This window comes from Pavona decussata, unplaced genomic scaffold (genome assembly GCF_977016875.1).
Source record: "Pavona decussata unplaced genomic scaffold, jaPavDecu1.1 SCAFFOLD_313, whole genome shotgun sequence".
Classification (NCBI taxonomy): Eukaryota; Metazoa; Cnidaria; class Anthozoa; order Scleractinia; family Agariciidae; genus Pavona; species Pavona decussata.
The window spans coordinates 240,001-247,370 of NW_028145705.1; the positions used below are offsets into that span (position 1 = coordinate 240,001).

At 37.2% G+C, this 7,370-nt stretch overlaps 1 long non-coding RNA gene and 1 pseudogene across 1 annotated transcript in view; one reads left to right on the plus strand and one right to left on the minus strand.

The window, feature by feature from the left end:
• LOC146454139 (uncharacterized) overlaps positions 1–869 on the plus strand; it is a 6,001-nt gene extending 5,132 nt beyond the window's left edge. The window contains exon 5 of the long non-coding RNA XR_014859323.1: positions 1–869. This exon is cut by the window's left edge and continues 709 nt beyond it. This is a non-coding gene — a long non-coding RNA (uncharacterized LOC146454139).
• Positions 870–3,615: 2,746 nt separating this feature from the next.
• Positions 3,616–5,421, minus strand: LOC146454140 (uncharacterized; annotated as a pseudogene).
• Positions 5,422–7,370: the final 1,949 nt, after the last annotated feature.

Genomic DNA, 7,370 nt, shown 5'->3' on the forward strand with positions numbered 1-7,370 from the left:
ATTGATTCCTGTAAATTAATGTTGTCCCGCATCTTGCTGATTTTGTCAACTTGTTAAATACAGTACTATATCAGTTTAAAAGGAAAACAGAGACCTTGACAGACTTAAGGACTTGAAAACTAGAGCAAAAGTGCTGAACGATTTTCGAAGAAAATAGTCAATCCGTGAAGGCGTCGATTTTGACAGGAGCCCATTAATGGGCTCCTGATTTTGATAATGATAATTCAAAGGTTTTCGATTGTTGTTACTCAAGAGAAATTATGTAGAGTTATGTAACTGGAAGCGAATTATGCACTTTTTGACTCGTGAAATTATTTAGTGTATCGTAGAAGTGTAACATAACTAATGAGAATGATAGCAAAATAAATAAAATCTTTTTGTCCACTGTGACTTGAGTAGCAGTCATTTTCGGGAGCAAAAGACAATAAATATGCGATTCTGTATCAAATAACTTACGGCCGTTGTAAGCAACACCTAGGCTCGGAGGGACGCATTTGCCTGTGGCATTTTTATGCCAGTTTTCAACAATCAAATAGTCCATTCGCTCTTGTTTCAGCTGCTCGCTTTCTATGCTCTCTGAAATGACTGTTATTCAGGTTACATCAGCGTTGTCTTATGTTGTTCGGCTTTGGACCGGAATGGGAAATCGGGAAATGGGGAATCTTTAAAACGGAGAATTCTTAAAAAGCGGGAACCTTTACATGTAAAAAGAGGAATCGCTAAAACCAGAATCTTTAAAATTGGGGATCTTTGAAACTGGCTGATATCTTTAAAAGGGGGAATCTTTGAGATGGGAGATCTACAACAAAAGCATGTAGGAATCTTTTACACGAGGAATCGTTAAAAGCGGCAATCTTTAAGATGGGTAATCTTTAAAACGGGTAATCTTTAAAAGTTGGTACCTTTAGGTAATCTTTAAAATGCGGAATCTTTAAAAGTGGGAATCTCTGAAACGGGGAACCTTTAAAAGTGTGAATCTTTAAGAGTGGCAACCTTAAAAATAGGTAATCTTTAAAACGGGAAGTCTTTAAAACGGTTAATCTTTAAAATGGGTAATCTTTAAAAGTGACAATCTTTGAAATAGGGAATCTTTAAAAGTGGGAATCTCTAAAATGGGTAATCTTTAAAAGTGACAACCTTTAAAAAATGGGTAATCTTTAAAATGGAGAATCTTTAAAACGGTTAATCTTTAACAGTGGGAATCTTTAAAATGGTTAATCTTTAAAAGTAGGAATCTTTAAAATGGTTAATCTTTAAAAGTAGGAATCTTTAAGATGGGTAATCTTTAAAAATACGAAACTTTAAAACGGTTAATTTTTAACAATGGGAATCTTTAAAATGGGTAATCTTTAACGGTGGGAATCTTTAAAATGGGTAATATTTAAAAGTAGAAAACTTTAAAATGGGTAATCTTTAACGATGGGAATCTTTAAAATGGTCAATCTTTAAAAGTGGGAATCTTTAAAACGGGAGAATCTTTAAAATGTGTTATCTTTAAAATGGGGAATCTTTGAAAGTGGGAACCTTTAAAATGGGTCATCTTTTAAAAGTGGGAATCTTTAAAATGGGAGAATCTTTAACAGTGGGAAACTTTAAAATGGGTCATCTTTAAAAGTAGGAATCTTTAAAATGGTTAATCTTTAAAACGGGTTATCTTTAAAATGTGTTATCTTTAAAATGTGTTATCTTTAAAATGGGTCATCTTTTAAAAGTGGGAATCTTTAAAATGGGGGAATCTTTAAAATGGTGACCGATTCCAAGTTTTAAAAATACATCTATATGTTTAAAATCTTTAAAATGTGTTATCTTTAAAACGGGGAATCTTTGAAAGTGGGGACCTTTAAAATGGGTCATCTTTTAAAAGTGGGAATCTTTAAAATGGGAGAATCTTTAACAGTGGGAAACTTTAAAATGGGTCATCTTTAAAAGTAGGAATCTTTAAAATGGTTAATCTTTAAAACGGGTTATCTTTAAAATGTGTTATCTTTAAAATGTGTTATCTTTAAAATGGGTCATCTTTTAAAAGTGGGAATCTTTAAAATGGGGGAATCTTTAAAATGGTGACCGATTCCAAGTTTTAAAAATACATCTATATGTTTAAAATCTTTAAAATGTGTTATCTTTAAAACGGGGAATCTTTGAAAGTGGGAACCTTTAAAATGGGTCATCTTTTAAAAGTGGGAATCTTTAAAATGGGAGAATCTTTAACAGTGGGAAACTTTAAAATGGGTCATCTTTAAAAGTAGGAATCTTTAAAATGGTTAATCTTTAAAACGGGTTATCTTTAAAATGTGTTATCTTTAAAATGGGTCGTCTTTTAAAAGTGGGAATCTTTAAAATGGGGGAATCTTTAAAATGGTGACCGATTCCAAGTTTTAAAAATACATCTATTATTTAACAAGAAGCTGCAAGAAATTTTAAGGAGGCAGCTCTTGCTACGACAGGAATTATATATTTTAATGTCAAGGCCGGCAAACACTTGGCGATATGTTGCAGGGACGGAACAAGCCCTTTCCAACAAGGCCACTTATCTTCGCTCTCCACAGAGGTCTTCTTTATGTATCAGAGTGTTGAACTTCGAACTCTATGCCATCTTTTTTTTTTTAACGTCATCAAGAGTGTGTGGTGCTTTGCCCTTTTCTAACTTTGCCATTAGAGGAGTAAGGGCCTTCTTTTCGGTAATTCAAATTCAATCAGCATTTTTGTGGTGGTTACGCTCCACGAAGTTTCCTCAATAACTTCATCCATCGAGGCCTCCATCTTAATTGACTGCTACTGAGGGGTGATGGGATAGCCAATGCGGGTTGTTATTGGTTCATTTCTATTAAGTAGCAGGGACACTTTGCAGAGCAGTGCATACCATGCGGCATTGAAAATTGAGGTCATTTTGTCTCCGGTTTTTGACGCAAGAATTTAAGCATGTTGAATTTCATGCAACATGTTGCGGGGACAAAATTTCTCCCCACAACAGACATTTTTCGCTAAAAAAAGGGCATGGCACGCGAGGAAAACCGAAATTTTTCCCTGACATTTTGGAGAAGAAAACTAAAGATTTTCTTCCTAACTAAATCCGAATTTCGATGCGATTAAGGCCCTCCCAACCGTAATATTCACCGAAATAAACCGTTGAATACCCAAGAGTATAGCTTGGTGGACGTCTCCAGCTCCGACACAGGAAAGAAATGATAGGGGACATGTCTCATAAGAATCATCGATAATTCTAACACATTCATCTGCGGACAATCTCGTGATCTATCTTAAACGGGCAATGTCACCGGGGATTTTCAGAGGGTATTTTTTTTCATTCAAAACTGAATTTACCTAAATTGAAACCAAATAAGTATTCTCTTTCACCAAATGTCTCTAAAATACAAAGAAGAAACATATCAAGTGATTTTCTCAAAGGGAGAACAGAACACAGTCCATTTCATAGTTTGCTGGAGTTTGCTTTAATATTGAAAAAAGTTTTGAATAGTGCAGGAAATTGGCCCCCCCCCCCCCCCCCCCTTATACACACACACACAAACACAGCAAAAGAAGGCTGAACATGGAGTTACTACAGTAAACGTAAATCCTTATTTTTACAAATGAACAAACAAAAAATCCACATTTAAACTTACACAACTAGGAACCTTATATACAACATTTGGCTTGGTAAGACATTTACATAATTAATTTTTAAAAGTTATGAAAAAGGCTGTTTGTTGCCCCTTCCAACTTTTTGAAAACATCTGTTCAAGAGTGCAATCTGGCTGTCACTGAGAAAATACCTGTTTCTTTCAAAGACCTCTGCTTCTAGAGAATCATACACTTCTCCTACTCCAATGCTTACCTTGGTAAAGCACCATGCACACTCACAGATTCCACTTTCGTCCAGATTGCGGAAATCTGCGGCTGCAAAAAAGCGGGCTAAGAATTCATAGAGCAGTTTACTTCCCCTTTTGGCCTCAATGAACCCACGCATGAGCATAAGCATATTGTCTTCTTTTGAAGGAAGATCATACATGCCACATTGTAATACTTCTGTTTCAATAGTATCAAACAGCTTACTATTTGATTTGCCTGCTCTTCCAAGGGACCAGGCAATTTGGCGTAAATCACCTTGGCTAAACTGCTTAGCATCCTTTGAACATAATTCTCTTTCAATTTCAGCAACTAACATATCAGTCTGTCTCTGGGCGGAAACAAACGAGAAAAAGATCAACACAAGCTCATGAATCTTAAATGTGTGGACACCGCGGGTAAAAACTTCTTTCTCAACAACCTTAAAAACTTTTAGCTTTTGTCACATTCCTTTTTGTAAAACACCACACGACTTGTAAAAGTAGAGAGTTGTCAAATGTCTCAACATGGCATGAGGCAAGCTCATTGTCTAAAAAATAGAAAAATTGCTTGCTTCCTCTTTCAGACCTACCAAATGCCCAAAGTATCTTGGTAAGAGCAGCATTGTTCAGATCAGTTGTTCCACGGCTTAGAATCGCTTCTTCAACTTGGAGAAACAACTTGTCTGCTTTGAACTCTTTCTTTGCAAATGACCACACAAATTCAGCCAAAGCACGACTGCCAATTGTCAAGAAGTCTCTTGATAGAATTTCCTCCAAGAAAACATGAAACAGTTCAACAAAAGCATTGTCAGTTTTTGCAAAATGACAGTAGTATTCCGGACAGTTCACGATTTTCAAAGTTGTGAATGTTCACCTCTTCATTCAAAATGGCTTCTTCTAACATGGTAAAAATGTTGGATGTTGTCAAGTTCAGGCTTGTGCACCCATTGACGATCTGACAGATCTGAGCATTATTAAAGGCCACGATACGGCGCGACAAAATTTCTCTTTCAGAAACATGCAACACCTCATGATCCCTCTCTTGAATTTTGCCTAAAGCCCACATCAAATTTGCAAGATTCCAAGGGTTGCAATTAGAGATGTCATTTGAAATACTTTCCAGTAATTCAATGTACAAGCTGCTTTGTCATCGTTGCAACTTCTCCCTTTCTTTTCCAACTTCTTTCTTCTGTCTTTCATCTTTTTCTGTGATTGTAGCAATGAATAAAAAGTATGGTCACTCTGTCTCCAATTGATGCAAACTTTCTGACACTCTCAAACAATTCAAGGTGCTGTCCAGTTCTCTTCAGAGATGCTAGTCTAACATTCAGATGTCTTGCATATCTAGGAGGGTGTGATAATTTTGGTTTAGGCTTGGTTGAGCAGTTTGCCAGGGGATTTGGGAAGAAGAGTTTGTTGGCTTTGCTTGTTGGTTTTGCGGCCCTGAATGATGGCCATGATGTGCTGCTTGAGCTGTTAAGCTCTTTCGGTGCGGTTGATGAAAGCTTTTGAGACAGACAAGGATACAGTCGCATATACGAAGACCGCATTCCACAGACTGAAAGCATCTCTGTTTTGAAGCTAAAACACCAAACCTCTTAGTCTGCATTCTGTGAATACAAAAATATATGAAATAAGCATTATGGAATAATTTCATATGACACTATGAAAAGGAATTGTGTAGTTCGAGAAAAATCCATACCAACCCCATGGAAGATCTTCGGAAATTCCAAGGGGGAGGGGGGGTCTTACAATTTAAAAATTTCAGAAGCAAAGTATGAAACCAAACTGGAATTTCCTAGGGAGAGGGGGTGCAAAGAAAAACCTTGCATGGGGGAGTATGGATATTTTCTGGAACTGCACATTTAAAGAGCATAATGACAATATTCTTTAAGGAACATTTGCTACACTTTTTCCTCATCATTCCACTTTGTAACTCTGGTTTCCAGCCATGCCCTTACCAGCCTCTTGAAAAGGTCCCACCCATTGCTCCAGCTCCGCCCCCTCCCCCCACCTGACAACATTTACCTGTTTCTGTGGCTTAAAGCCACTAGACTGTGAGTAGTCTCTCTTTTGCTCGAAAATCCGCAAAGAAAAACATAATAAAAAACTTGGTGAATACCGAAGTAAAAGTCGCAAGTAGCATGGGCACAAAAGAGAGACCACTCGAAGTCTACAATATTACTCCTTCCTTTTAGAGGTCCCCTAGAACCAACATATTGACACCTCTACCTATCAATAAAAATTCCCTGGGTGTTCCCATGAGCACTTGTTAATTAGCACTACTATCATCTGTTAAGACAGCTGAACAAAAGACCGCTGAATTTGAACTATTTGAATGCATGCTTCACTTTCTACTAATCAATACTCTAACCGTTTGTGATTTTTTTGAGCAGTTATTTCGTAGAGCTTGACATTGCAAGGTGCATTTATTCATTACATTGGTATGGAATTTCATTAACAACAATCAATCAGTTTTATTGACTATCAACACCCTTGGTTTTATTCCAGTCTGGAGCTCAAGGTTGTTTCTTGAGGAGCTGAGAATTACATGCAAGTGTGCAGTGTATGTTGTAGTCCCAGGGGGGTACTCCGGATTTCCAAGTGATGGGGACGATTGAATGGGGTAAAAAAAATTCAGGCTTGAACTGGATTCGCACCCATAACCCTTGCGATGCCGGTGCAGTGCTCTACCAACTAAGCTATCAATCCAACTCGGAGCTGGTCATATTTTGAGTTTGTAATATAGCCTTAAAGGATGACTAAATAATAATAATGTAAATATTTGAAAGATATATTTTGAACTGCGGGTGAAAGATCAAATAGAAGAAAGACTCTCGCAGTTACTACGCAACTTTAGCAGTTGCCAAAAGAAAACCTGAAAAAAAATTCATGCTTGAACACGATTCGCACCCATGTCCCTCGCGATGCCGGTGCAGTGCTCTAATAAATGAGCTATCAAGCCAAATGGGTGCTTTTCATACCGTGGGTTCGTAATATACCCGTAAAGGATGAATAAATAAATGTAAACATTTGAAACATATATTTTGAACTGCGAATGAAATATCAAATAGAAGAAAGATCCTCGCAGTTACTACGCAACTTAAGGTGGCTGAACACAGTTTGCGCGCGCTTTACAGATTCTCTAAGTGATGCTATTAAGCGCGCGCTAGGGTTGTGGTACGCAAATACGGCGGTCGATAAAGTGATCCCTCAATTTCACATGAAATGGATAATAAAGTTAAGTTTTGATCCTAACTAACTGAGTTTCTCGTTTCTGGACTCTTTTTCTTTTCTTTCCGAGCAAAAGATACATTCACCAAGACCTTTCGCATGATTTTCATCTTTGCCATGAAACCCAAATAAAACCACGCATGCGCATTTGACCAAAAAATTGCGACTGGTTCTTTTCGTGGAAATGAACTGTTTTCTAAGGAACCGCTCATTAGAATTCCCTGAAATTTCGCATGAAAATAGTTCCCTAAAAGCGTAACTCGCCTACAAAGAGAAACCTAAATCTAACAGAGGGTATCTTCACAAAACATT